This window comes from Aegilops tauschii, chromosome 3, assembly GCF_002575655.3.
Source record: "Aegilops tauschii subsp. strangulata cultivar AL8/78 chromosome 3, Aet v6.0, whole genome shotgun sequence".
Taxonomy (NCBI): Eukaryota; Viridiplantae; Streptophyta; class Magnoliopsida; order Poales; family Poaceae; genus Aegilops; species Aegilops tauschii.
In genome coordinates this window covers 325872393-325886534 of record NC_053037.3, presented here as the reverse complement: position 1 = coordinate 325886534, position 14142 = coordinate 325872393, and positions in this window count along the sequence as shown.

Here is a 14142-nt window from a genome sequence, read left to right as displayed (position 1 = left end):
GTTAAATCTTTTATGGATACCGATGTTTTCCGTAAATTTAGCACTAAATATGGACTTGACTCTGAGATAGTAGCTTCTTTTTGTGAATCTTTCGCTGCTCATGTTGATCTCCCTAAGGAGAAGTGGTTTAAATATAATCCTCCCGTTGAAGTAAAAGTAGTTGCACCTATTAAAGTTGAAGAAAAGACTATCACTTATAATGATCCTGTTGTTCCTACTGCTTATGTTGAGAAACCACCTTTTCCTATTAGAATAAAGGATCATGCTAAAGCTTCAACTGTGGTTCGTAAAAGTAATATTAGAACTTATACACCTCCTGAGCAAGTTAAAGTTGAATCTAATATTGCTATTGTTAAAGATCTCTTGGCTGATAATATTGATGGGCATGTTATTTACTTCTGTGATGAGACTGCTAGAATTGCTAAACCTGGTGCTAAAGATAAACATAGACCTGTGGTAGGCATGCCTGTTATTTCTGTTAAAATAGGAGATCATTGTTATCATGGCTTGTGTGATATGGGTGCTAGTGCTAGTGCAATACCTATTTCCTTATACAAAGAAATTATGCATGATATTGCACCAGCTGAGATAGAAGATATCGATGTTACCATTAAGCTTGCTAATAGAGATACTATTTCACCAATTGGGATTGTTAGAGATGTTGAAGTCTTGTGTGGGAAAGCTAAATATCCTGCTGATTTTCTTGTTCTTGGTTCCCCACAAGATAGCTTTTGTCCCATTATATTTGGTAGACCCTTCTTGAACACTGTTAATGCTAAGATAGACTACGAAAAGGATGTTATTACTATTGGCTTGGATGATATGTCTCATAAGTTTAATTTCTCTAAATTTCGTAGACAACCTCATGATGAGGAATTGCCTAGTAAAGATGAAATTATTGGTCTTGCTTCTATTGCCGTACCTCTTAGTGATCCTTTAGAACAATATTTGCTAGATCATGAAAATGATATGTTTATGAATGAAAGAAGGGAAATAGATGAAGTATTCTTTAAACAGGGACCTATGCTGAAACACATTTACCTGTTGAAATCCTAGGGGATCCTCCTCCACCCAAGGGTGATCCCGTGTTTGAACTTAAACCATTACCTGATACTCTTAAATATGCTTATCTAGATGAAAAGAAGATATATCCTGTTATTATTAGTGCTAACCTTTCAGAGCATGAAGAAGAGAAATTATTGAAAACTCTGAAGAAGCATCGTGCTGCTATTGGATATACTCTTCATGATCTTAAGGGCATTAGCCCCACTCTATGTCAACACAAAATAAATTTAGAGAAAGATGCCAAACCAGTTATTGATCATCAACGACGGCTGAATCCTAAGATGAAAGAAGTGGTAAGAAAGGAAATACTAAAGCTCCTTGAGGCAGGTATAATTTATCCCGTTGCTGATAGTCAGTGGGTAAGTCATGTCCATTGTGTCCCTAAGAAGGGAGGTATTACTGTCGTTCCTAATGATAAATATGAATTGATTCCGCAAAGAATTATTACAGGTTATAGGATGGTAATTGATTTCCGCAAATTAAATAAAGCTACTAAAAAGGATCATTACCCCTTGCCATTCATAGATCAAATGCTAGAAAGATTATCCAAACATACACATTTTTGCTTTCTAGATGGTTACTCTGGTTTCTCTCAAATACCTGTGTCAGCTGATGATCTAGCAAAGACCACTTTTACTTGCCCTTTCGGTACTTTTGCTTATAGACATATGCCTTTTGGTTTATGTAATGCACCTACTACCTTTCAAAGATGCATGATGGCTATATTCTCTGATTTTTGTGAAAAGATATGTGAGGTTTTCATGGACGATTTCTTCGTTTATGGATCCTCTTTTGATGATTGCTTGAGCAACCTTGATTGAGTTTTGCAGAGATGTGAAGAAACTAATCTTGTCTTGAATTGGGAGAAGTGCCACTTTATGGTTAATGAAGGCATTGTTTTGGGGCATAAAATTTCTGAAAGAGGTATTGAAGTTGATAAAGCTAAAGTTGATGCTATTGAAAAGATGTCGTGTCCCAAGGACATCAAAGGTATAAGAAGTTTCCTTGGTCATGCCGGTTTTTATAGGAGGTTCATTAAGGACTTCTCAAAAATTTCTCGGCCTCTGACTAATCTATTACAAAAAGATATACCATTTGTCTTTGATGATGATTGTGTAGAAGCATTTGAAATACTTAAGAAAGCATTGATTTCTGCACCTATTGTTCAGCCACCTGATTGGAATTTACCTTTTGAAATTATGTGTGATGCTAGCGATTATGCTGTAGGTGCTGTTCTAGGGCAAAGAGTTGATAAGAAATTAAATGTTATTCAATATGCTAGTAAAACTCTAGACAATGCCCAGAGAAATTATGCCACTACTGAAAAAGAATTCTTAGCAGTTGTATTTGCTTGTGATAAGTTCAGACCTTATATTGTTGATTCTAAAGTAACTATTCACACTGATCATGCTGCTATTAAATATCTTATGGAAAAGAAAGATGCTAAACCTAGACTTATTAGATGGGTTCTCTTGCTACAAGAATTCGATTTATATATTATTGGTAGAAAGGGAGCTGAGAACCCCGTTGCAGACAACTTGTCTAGGTTAGAACATGTTCTTGATGACCCACTACCTATTGATGATAGCTTTCCTAATGAACAATTAATGTCATAAATGCTTCTTGTACTGCTCCATGGTATGCTGATTATGCCAATTACATTGTTGCTAAATTTATACCACCTAGTTTCACATACCAGCAAAAGAAAAAGTTTTTCTATGATTTAAGACATTACTTCTGGGATGACCCACATCTTTATAAAGGAGTAGATGGTGTTATTAGGCGTTGTGTACCTGAGCATGAACAGGAACAGATCCTACGCAAGTGTCACTCTGAGGCTTATGGAGGGCACCACGCTAGAGATAGAACTGCACATAAGGAATTGCAATCCGGTTTTTATTGGCCTACTCTCTTCAAGGATGCTCGTAAGTTTGTCTTATCTTGTGATGAATGTCAAAGAATTGGTAACATTAGTAGACGTCAAGAAATGCCTATGAATTATTCACTTGTTATTGAACCATTTGATGTTTGGGGCTTTGATTATATGGGACCGTTTCCTGTCTCTAATGGATATACACATATTTTAGTTGCTGTTGATTATGTTACTAAGTGGGTAGAAGCTATTCCAAGTAGTAGTGTTGATCATAACACTTCTATTAAGATGCTTAAAGAACTTATTTTTCCGAGGTTTGGAGTCCCTAGATATTTAATGACTGATGGTGGTTCACATTTCATTCATGGTGCCTTTCGTAAAATGCTTGCTAAGTATGATGTTAATCATAGAATTGCATCTCCTTATCACCCATAGTCTAGTGGTCAAGTAGAATTGAGTAATAGAGAGCTCAAATTAATTTTGCAAAAGACTGTTAATAGATCTAGAAAGAATTGGTCCAAGAAACTTGATGATGCATTATGGGCCTACAGAACTGCATATAAAAATCCTATGGCTATGTCTCCGTATAAAATGGTTTATGGAAAAGCATGTCATTTACCTCTCGAACTAGAACATAAGGCATACTGTGCCATTAAAGAGCTCAATTATGATTTTAAACTTGCCGGTGAGAAGAGGCTATTTGACATTAGCTCACTTGATGAATGGAGAACCCAAGCCTATGAGAATGCCAAACTGTTTAAGGAGAAAGTTAAAAGATGGCATGACAAAAGGATACAAAAGCGTGAGTTTAATGTAGGTGACTATGTGTTGCTATTCAACTCTCGTTTAAGATGTTTTGCAGGAAAACTTCTCTCTAAATGGGAAGGTCCTTACGTTATCGAGGAGGTCTATCGTTCCGGTGCCATAAAATTCAACAACTTCGAAGGCACAAATCCAAAGGTGGTGAATGGTCAAAGAATCAAACATTATATCTCAGGTAATCTTATAAATGTTGAAACTAATGTTATTGAAACCGTAACACCGGAGGAATACATAAGGGACACTTTCCAGAACGTTTCAGACTCCGAAAAGGAATAGGTATGTGGTACGGTAAGTAAATCGACTCCAAAACAGTTCTAATGGCAAATTTTCTCCGTTTTGGAATATTTAGAAAAATAGGAAAATAAGAAGCAGTCCGGAAAGGACACGAGGGTGGAGGGCGCGCCCTACCCCTCTGGGCGCGCCCCCCTGCCTCGTGGGCACCTCGTGTGCTCTCCGGACTCCGTTTTCTTGCACGATACGTATTTTGGTCGGTAAAAATTCATTATATAATCTCCCAAAGGTTTTGACCACCGTATCACCCAATTATCCTCTGTTCTTGTTTCGAGTTGTTTTCTGTCAGAGTTGTCAAGGCCAGGCATCATGTCGTCCCCCTCCTCCAACAATGGTGACAATGATGCTTGGCTAATGAAGATAGAGCTGAAGAGGGAAGAACCCATGGAGATCAACAAGGATATCAAGAAGGCCACGGAGGACCAAGCTCCGGCAGCAGAAGACATCCTTCAACTTGATCACAATCTTCTTACCCTAACTAAGATCGAAGCTTTCAAGATGATTGAGTTAGCTCGTATACAAAACAAGTATCTCACATGTGAAAATATTTTGTTGAAGGAGCATATCATCGCACTCAAGGGCATTATCCGCAAGTTGGAGGACCTCTTACGCTCGATGTGCGACTATCCATCATCACCTCCATCTTCTTCACCAACAAAAGACATATAATCACATGGGTATGGGCACTCCCCTTGGCAACTGCCAAGCTTGGGGGAGGTGCCCCGGTATCGTATCACCATCACATCTCTATCTTTACCGTTTTCTTAGTTCGATCCTTTTGGTATTATCTTGATCTAGTAGAATAAAGTTTTTGGTATGATTTAGTTTTGAGTTTTGCTTTATGATCCTTCTATGTAATCGAGTCCGTGAGCTATATAATAAAGATTAGTGTTGAGTCAAGGGCTTGATTATCTTGCTATGATCTTGAGGGAATAAAAGAAAAAGAAAGAATAAAAAGAAATAAAAACATATCATATTGATCTTATGGAGAGTAATGACTTCACATATAAGGAGTATGATGATTAAAAATTGTTGAGAGTTGACAAACATAGTTTTGGTCATCGTTGCAATTAATAGGAAGTAATAAAGAAAGAGAGGTTTCACATATAAATATACTATCTTGGACATCTTTTATGATTGTGAGCACTCATTCAAATATGACATGCTAAAGAGTTGATGTTGGACAAGGAAGACAACGTAATGGGTTATGTTTTTCTTACATCTAAAATAAAATATATTGTCATGGATCATCCAACATGTTGAGTTTGCCTTTCTCCCTCATGCTAGCCAAATTCTTTGCACCAAGTAGAGATACTACTTGTGCTTCCAAATACCCTTAAAACCAGTTTTGCCATGAAAGTCCACCATATCTACCTATGATTTGAGTAAGATCCTTCAAGTAAGTTGTCATCGGTGCAAGCAATAAAAATTGCTCTCTAAATATGTATGACTTATTAGTGTGAGAGAAAATAAGCTTTATACGATCTTGTGATGTCGAAGAAATAAAAGTGACGGACTGCATAATAAAGGTCCATATCACAAGTGGCAATATAAAGTGACGTTCTTTTGCATTAAGAATTCGTGCATCCAACCATGAAAGCGCATGACAACCTCTGCTGCCCTCTGTGAAGGGCCTATCTTTTACCTTTATTTTCTACCTTATGCAAGAGTCATGGTGATCTTCACCTTTCCTTTTTACATTTTATCCTTTGGCAAGCACATTCTGTTGGAAAGATCCTGATATATATATATATATCTAATTGGATGTAAGTTAGCATGAGCTATTATTGTTGACATTACCCTTGAGGTAAGAGGTTGGGAGGCAAAACTATAAGCCCCTATCTTTCTCTGTGTCCGATTAAAACTCCGTAACCACAAGTATTGCGTGAGTGTTAGCAATTGTGAAAGACTAAATGATAGTTGAGTATGTGGACTTGCTGAAAAGCTCTTATATTGACTCTTTCTGATGTTATGATAAATTGCAATTGCTTCAATGACTGAGATTATAGTTTGTTAGTTCTCAATGAAGTTTCTGATTCACACTTGACATTCTGGATGTTGGACATATGCCCTAGAGGCAATAATAAATGGTTATTATTATATTTCTTTGTTCATGATAATCGTCTATTGTTCATGCTATAATTGTATTGTGCGGAAATCGTAATACATGTGTGAATACATAGACCACAACGTATCCCTAGTAAGCCTCTAGTTGACTAGCTCGTTGATCAACAGATAGTCATGGTTTCCTGACTATGGACATTGGATGTCATTGATAACGGGATCACATCATTAGGAGAATGATGTGATGGACAAGACCCAATCCTAAGCATAGCATAAAAGATCGTGTAGTTTCGTTTGCTAGAGCTTTTCCAATGTCAAGTATCTTTTCCTTAGACCATGAGATCGTGCAACTCCCGGATACCGTAGGAGTGCTTTGGGTGTGCCAAACGTCACAACGTAACTGGGTGACTATAAAGGTGCACTACGGGTATCTCCGAAAGTGTCTGTTGGGTTGGCACGGATCAAGACTGGGATTTGTCACTCCGTGTGACGGAGAGGTATCTCTGGGCCCACTCGGTAATGCATCATCATAATGAGCTCAATGTGACTAAGGCGTTAGTCACGGGATCATGCATTGCGGTACGAGTAAAGAGACTTGCCGGTAACGAGATTGAACAAGGTATTGGGATACCGACGATCGAATCTCGGGCAAGTAACATACCGTTTGACAAAGGGAATTGTGTACGGGATTGACTGAATCCTCGACATCATGGTTCATCCGATGAGATCATCGTGGAACATGTGGGAGCCAACATGGGTATCCAGATCCCGCTGTTGGTTATTGACCGGAGAGGCGTCTCGGTCATGTCTGCATGTCTCCCGAACCCGTAGGGTCTACACACTTAAGGTTCGGTGACGCTAGGGTTGTAGAGATATATGTATGCGGAAACCCGAAAGTTTTTCGGAGTCCCGGATGAGATCCCGGACGTCACGAGAGGTTCCGGAATGGTCCGCAGGTGAAGAATTATATATAGGAAGTCAAGTTTCGGCCACCGGGAAAGTTTCGGGGGTTACCGGTATTGTACCGGGACCACCGGAAGGGTCCCGGGGGTCCACCGGGTGGGGCCACCTATCCCGGAGGGCCCCATGGGCTGAAAGTGGAAGGGAACCAGCCCCTAGTGGGCTGGGCGCCCCCCCATGGGCCTCCCCCATGCGCCTAGGGTTGGGAACCCTAGGGTGGGGGGACTTCCCCCTTGCCTTGGGAAGTAATAAGTAGATGATGGGTTGCTAGATTGACAGAAGCTTAAACCCTAGTTTATGCGTTGCTTCGTAAGGGGCTGATTTGGATCCATATGTTTCATGCTATGGTTAGGTTTACCTTAATACTTCTTTTGTAGTTGCAGATGCTTGCAATGGGAGTTAATCATAAGTGGGATGCTTATCCAAGTAAGGACAACACCCAAGCACCGGTCCACCCACATATCAAATTATCAAAGTACCGAACGTGAATCATATGAACGTGATGAAAACTAGCTTGACGATAATTCCCATGTGTCCTCGGGAGCGCTTTTCTCTATATAAGAGTTTGTCCAGGCTTGTCCTTTGCTACAAAAAGGATTGGGCCACCTTTCTGCACCTTATTTACTTTCATTACTTGTTACCCGTTACAAATTATCTTATCACAAAACTATCTTTTACCTATAATTTCAGTGCTTGTAGAGAATACCTTGCTAAAAAACGCTTATCATTTCCTTCTGCTCCTTGTTGGGTTCGACACTCTTACTTATCGAAAGGACTACGATAGATCCTCTATACTTGTGGGTCATCAGTGTGCACGAAGATCTCTCTTCCCCAAGCTCACCCACTCCCTACGATCTCAAGGCCTCGCACGCGAACTCAAGGAACAAGGGACACGAGAGTTTATACTTGTTCGGGCCACCGATGTGGTGTAATACCCTACTCCAGTGTGGTGTGGTGGATTGCCTTGTAGGCTGAGGATGAACAAGTACAAGGGAAGAACAACCTCTTGAGGAGAGGTGTTCTTGAGCTCAGTGAGCTTGTGCGTGTGTGGGTGGAATGGCTCTGATCCAAAATCCGTCCCCCTCCTATGGTGGTGGCTAGTCCTATTTATAGAGGCCCCGGTCCTCTTCCCAAATGTTAGGCGGGAAGGGATCCCACAACGGCCAATTTGAAGGGGGGCAGATAGTACAAGCTATCCTGACAAAATGTGGTCTTCGCTTGCCAAAGGCTCTGGTGGTGACGACGTCGTGGGCTCCATGGTGACCTCCGTCCTTCCGTCCTGCTGGTCTTGGTCTTGTTGCGCCGATATGGAAACCTTTGCTTGATGCCTCGGGAGTCTTCGCATGCGCCTGCTCCTTTTGCACCAAAGAGGAAACGAGTACTCTGCGCCCGCTGGCGCCTGCCTGGCGCTTGCCTGGCCTTGGTCGTCATGACTCACATCACGGGAACCTCGCGAGGTGCCCCTTGCCTTGATCTCTCCGCTCCTCGCGAGCGAGCCTAGTGAGGCGGCCCCTGAGGAGGTCTTGCGTCGTCCGCCTCGCGAGGCTTGGCCCCTCGCGAGGGTCTTGAGTGTTTGCTGGTGAAGATGGGTCGTACCAGGCCGTCGGAGGAGCCACGCCGCGCGCCGTAGGCAGGAAAGTCTGGGACCCCCGTTCCCAGAACGCCGACAACATCCCCACTGAAGCTCCGTGCAAGACGAAGCAGCTCCACCTCCCGCCTCTGTATTCCAGCGCTGCTCCACAAACGATGCTCCCAAGAGAGGAACGACACCGCAGTACCGGCATCATCCAATCTGGAACACCAGATCCTAGAGTTTCCCCCGGAGCAGCACGAGTGGGTCGAAAGTAGTTACACGACGAAGACTTCATCAAGGTAACGACATAGAACGCCGCCATCGCCTGCCATCGGCTCGGTTTTCACCGGCAACTATGTCTTCCCGACTCGCAGTCGGGACTAGGTGATGGATCTCGAGATCTGACCATCGAGCCTCAGGCTGACTACCTCCAATGGAGGAGATGGCCACCACAGCCGGCTGCTCCGGCCAGATCAGATGTGACCGGAGCCGCCGCCGACCAGTCCACCAGGCCCTCAATGCTGCCGCCAATACGAGGCTCGATGGTGCGCAGCCGCCGACCGTAGCCATCGTCCTTCCCGGTACAGGATCGCGCATGCTGCTACCGCCGTCCGAGGCACGGCCGCCCACCATGCCGCCGCCTGCCGCAATCATCGCCGCCGCAGCGTAGATTGAATCGGCCGCGCCACCACATGTTTAGGAGCCCCGCACCACCCCTAAGACGCGGGAGAGAGGGAGTCGTCCGCCACCACCATCGGCTTCCGTGCTTAGCCCGGCGGCGTCCTCCGGCGGCGGCAAAGGGAAGAGGGAGATCGCGCCCCCGGTGGCTATTTGAGCGCCGCCCGAGTCGCCCTAGCGGGGACGACGTGGGGGCGTGGGGGCTTCTATGTGACACATGAACTTTATTTATGTGCCACAGGAAGAGCCCCTGTCGTGGTTGTAACACCCGGAGAATCGAGCTACAGTAATCCCCTACTAATGGTGCCACGTCATCACATTACTGTTGCTAATCCTCGCTTGATCCGAATCTTAGTTCAAACTCAAATTCAAATTAAAGCCCAAAATTCAAATTTCTCAAACATGCAAAATAAAATGTTCAAAGTGTGGCAAATATTCCGTAACTAATTATGGTGGTGACCCAACACTTATGTAAAATATTTAAATGCCATTTTGTGAATATGACAGTGGATAAAAAGAAATATTAAATGCTTTTTAAATTATAGAAATACTAAACTATTTTATTTGAACCTCAAACTAAATGTGGCAGTGGTGTAATTAGTAAAACCAATTTAGGTGTTGTTACTATATTTTATAAAGCTAATTTCTATTCAAAAATAAAAGAAAACTAAAACTGTAAAGAAAATAAGAAAAATAAAAGAAGCAAAAGAAAAAGAAACCCCGTGACTCCCACTGGGCCTAGCCCAATAGACCGACCAAGCCAGCCCAACCCCCACCCCGGTCGATCGCCCTGTTCCTCCGACCAGTCGCTACAGGGGCATGGTCCCCGCCCGACCACCTCGCCGGCGTCGATACCGGGAGGGGATAAGGACCCCCCTCATCCCCTCGATTCCCTCTCCCACTCTCATCCACTCACCCCACCCACTCAGAGCATGTCTAGTAGAGCCCTTAAACCCTCAAAAAACAGAATTAACCGTTTTTTTACGGGTTGGGCGAAAAAACACGTAGACTAGAACCCCTTAACCCTTAAACCCTTAAAAAATGAAGGATCAGACCTGCAAACCCTCTCCCAACCTGTACAAGTGAGGATTGGGGGGCAAAATCTACCCCAACCCTCACTTCGATCCGGCCACGCGCGGGAGGGAAATTTCCCATCCCCAACCTCCTCCCGTGCCTCCCCGAGCCGCCGCCGGTCGCATCTTGGGCCGCCGCCGCCGTCCCGCCCCCGCGCCGACCCGAGCCGCCTCCGGCCGCATCTCGGGCCGCCGCCGCCGTCCCGCCCCCGAGCTCCTCCACCGCCGCCCCGAGCTCCTCCACTGCCCCGAGCTCGTCCACACCGCCGGCCTCCTCCACCGCGGGCCGTCCAAGGTGAGCTCCCCTGCTCCTCCTCCCTCTGTCTCCACACCGCCGGCCTCCTCCACAGCGAGCTCCGGCCGGCCCTGTTTCCTGTATTTTTGTTACAGAGCAACACTACATTTTTTGTTTTGTGTTGTGTAGATGGATGCGTTGTCCGATGATTCCGGTTGGTCGTCATCGGACGACTCGGACATTGAGGACTTGCTTCAAGACGATGACGTCGAGATGATGGGCCTCCTCCTCGACGTGCAAGAGTTTGAAGACCGCGTGAAGCTGATGGATCAGAGGAGAGGGTCAAAGATGGGGCGAGTCACCATCTACCGGAACCGTTGTCTCGGACACGAACATTTGATGCGAGACTACTTCACGGAGGTACCGACATACCCACCTCGCCTCTTCCGGAGAAGGTACCGAATGCGCCGTAGTTTGTTTGTGAAAATTGTCACCGATTGTGAGGCCGCCTCAGATTACTTCAAGCGTCGTAGATCCACCGCCGGTATCATGGGGTTTAGTGCGTACCAAAAGATATCGGATGCAATGCGGGTGCTCGCCTATGGCATACCAGCGGACTATACGGACGAGTATCTTCGCATTGGACAAGATACAACCACGGCGTCCGTTCGTATGTTTGCAAAATTGGTCATCCGGTTGTATGGTGATGAGTATCTTCGGGCACCCAACGAGGAAGATACAAAGAGATTGATGGAGATGGATGTAAAAAGGGGATGGCCGGGGATGCTTGGTAGTCTTGATTGCATGCATTGGAAATGGAAAAATTGTCCAAAGGCATGGCAAGGAATGTATTGCGGTAAAAGCTGTGATGCTACCATTGTGCTTGAGGCCGTGGCATCGAAGGACACATGGATTTGGCATGCATTTTTTGGTTTGCCGGGAACACTCAATGATATCAATGTGCTCAATAGATCTCCTTTGTTAAAAAGATTAGTTTTTGGGGATGCTCCAACTTGCAACTACAAAATAATGGACAATGAGTACTCAATGGGATACTATCTCACCGATGGAATTTACCCCGGTTGGGCAACTCTTGTGAAGTCCATCAAGGAGAAAAATGGGGTGTCCTTAACCAGAAAAGAGGCTCATTTCACCAAGGCACAAGAGGCAGCCCGCAAGGATATTGAGAGAGCTTTCGGTGTTTTGCAAGCAAGATTTGCCATAGTTCGGGGTCGAGCTCGTTTTTGGGACAAAAAAACCTTGGAGAAGATCATGAAATGTTGTGTGATTCTACACAACATGATCATCAAGGATGAGAGAGGGTTAAAACTGCCTTGTTTCTATGACAATGTTGGTACTCGTGTGCAACCGGAAAGAAACCCTTGTCGCGTACAAGCTTCTCTTGAAGCACATCGTCAGATTGAGGATGCAAACACTCATGGTCAGCTCCGGGATGATCTAGTAGAGCACCAGTGGCAGTTGGCTGGGCGGCGCCAAGGCCCATGATCTACCTTTGTTTACTTTTCTATGTCCTATTTGATTTGAACAATTATTATAATTTGCTTCAAAACATTGTTGTAATAAATTGAATGATTATTATGTGTTTGAAAGTACTATTCGGTGTTATTGAGATGATGAAAATTGTGATATGTCAAATGACAGTTTTAAGGGTTGGGGTTGGGGCAAAGACTAGAACCGTCAAACCCAACCCTTATAACAGAATATTCCGTTATAAGGGTTTGGTTTGAGATATTCTGTTATAAGGGTTGGGTTTGAGGGTTCTAGTCTTTGCCTCTGTTTTTCAACCCTTAAAAGTGTCAAAAATGGCCAATTCTCAACCCTTAAAACTAGTTTTAGATTGAAGGGTTTGAGGGCTCTACTAGACATGCTCTCGCTCCTCGCCCTCCCGACCTCCCTTCCCTCGCCAGATCCACCAGCCCTGCTGTCGCCATGGCCAAGCTCACCGGCATGGCCTCCGTTACCCCCGCGCGCTGGTCTCGTGTCCAGCCGGTCTGCTGGCCTCCTCTGCTTCGCCTATGACCGTGGATCGACGAGGAGGACCACCAGCGTCGTCGCCCACTTCGTCTTCTTCCTGGGATCACCGTCGCCGCGTCGCCTTCGACTCCGGCCACTGCCCTGTGCTACTAAGCCCCCAACGGCCTTCGTGTGCCGCAACGTGAGCCCCTGCCCCTCTCCCTTCCTCCGTTTATACGCCATCTCTCCGTAGCTTGCTCCCCGCACCGATGCCACGTTCTTCTCCGGTCGCCGCGCCCGCTCACCCATGCTACAGCCGCTTGCGGCTGCTCTTCGAGCTGCTGCTTACTGCGTGCTGCGTTGCGCCGTTCCCGCTGCTGTGTTGCTTGCCTGTGCGCTGCTCACTGCCGCTTCTCGGCTTCTGCCGTCGCGAACGCCTGCTGTGCTGCCGCGCATGACCGTCGCAGACTGCTGCTGCTCACCGCTGCTTCCCCTGTGCGTCGCCGGCGCTCCGCTCGCCGCTCCCCTACCCCACGTCCGCCGCGTTGAGGCCACACATAGGCATCCTCGTCCGCTTCCCCTGTTTCGCTCGCAACCCGCGCCCGGCCACCACCTCCCCTCGCGCTCGCTACTGCTCTGCTGCGAGGCTGCTGCATCGCTGCCGCCCTGCTAAGCTGCTGCTACGCCCACCCGACCCGCGGCTGCCTGCTGCTGCCGCTGGCACCGCCCGTCCACCACCGCGACCGCGGCTCCAGTCCCCTCCGCCCCGCCTTGCCACGCTGCTAGCTGCTGTGCTCCGCCCGCTGCTGACGCTTGTCGGTGCCGCAGCCGCCCTTGCCGCGCGCTCCCGCGGCCACCCCTGCCTCCGCCTCTGGCCAACCTGGGCGCACACGCCGTGGCTCCCCCGCCTAGCCCCGTTGCAGCCCTTCGCCTGCTACGCCTCCCCGCCGTTGCTCCTGCGGCTGGCTACCGCAGCCGCCGCGCCCAACCAAGCCGGCCCACGCCCGCCGCCACCTGACCTCACCGGCCCCGCTCACGGCCCCTGCCCGCCAACCAGCGCCGGTCGCCCCTTCTGTGGCCCCTACCGCGCCCCTGGGCGAGCGCCCAGCGCCTGTTGCGCCCGCTATGGCTCTGAGCCACTGCCCAGTAGGCCCCACGCCTCCTTTTCTAAAAAAATGAGAAATGTTAAAAGATATATTAATAAATTTAATTAATTAATTAGTTAAATGCTTATTAACTTAATCTTAATTAAACTAATGAACTAGATTAGTTAATTTAATCAGTAGTTAGATAAATGTGTGTGCATGACAGGGGGACCCCACCCCCTGTTGACCAGTCAAACGTTGACTGGTCAACTGGGACCTCCTCGACCCACATGTCACCCTGTGGTACACTTCTGTGTACACAGATCTGGGTGCACCTAACATTTACTCATTATTTTCAAATTAATATTAATTTAAGAATATTGTTAAAACTTTATAAAATCATAGAATATAAACCGTAACTCGGATGAAAAAGTTTTATACATGAAAGT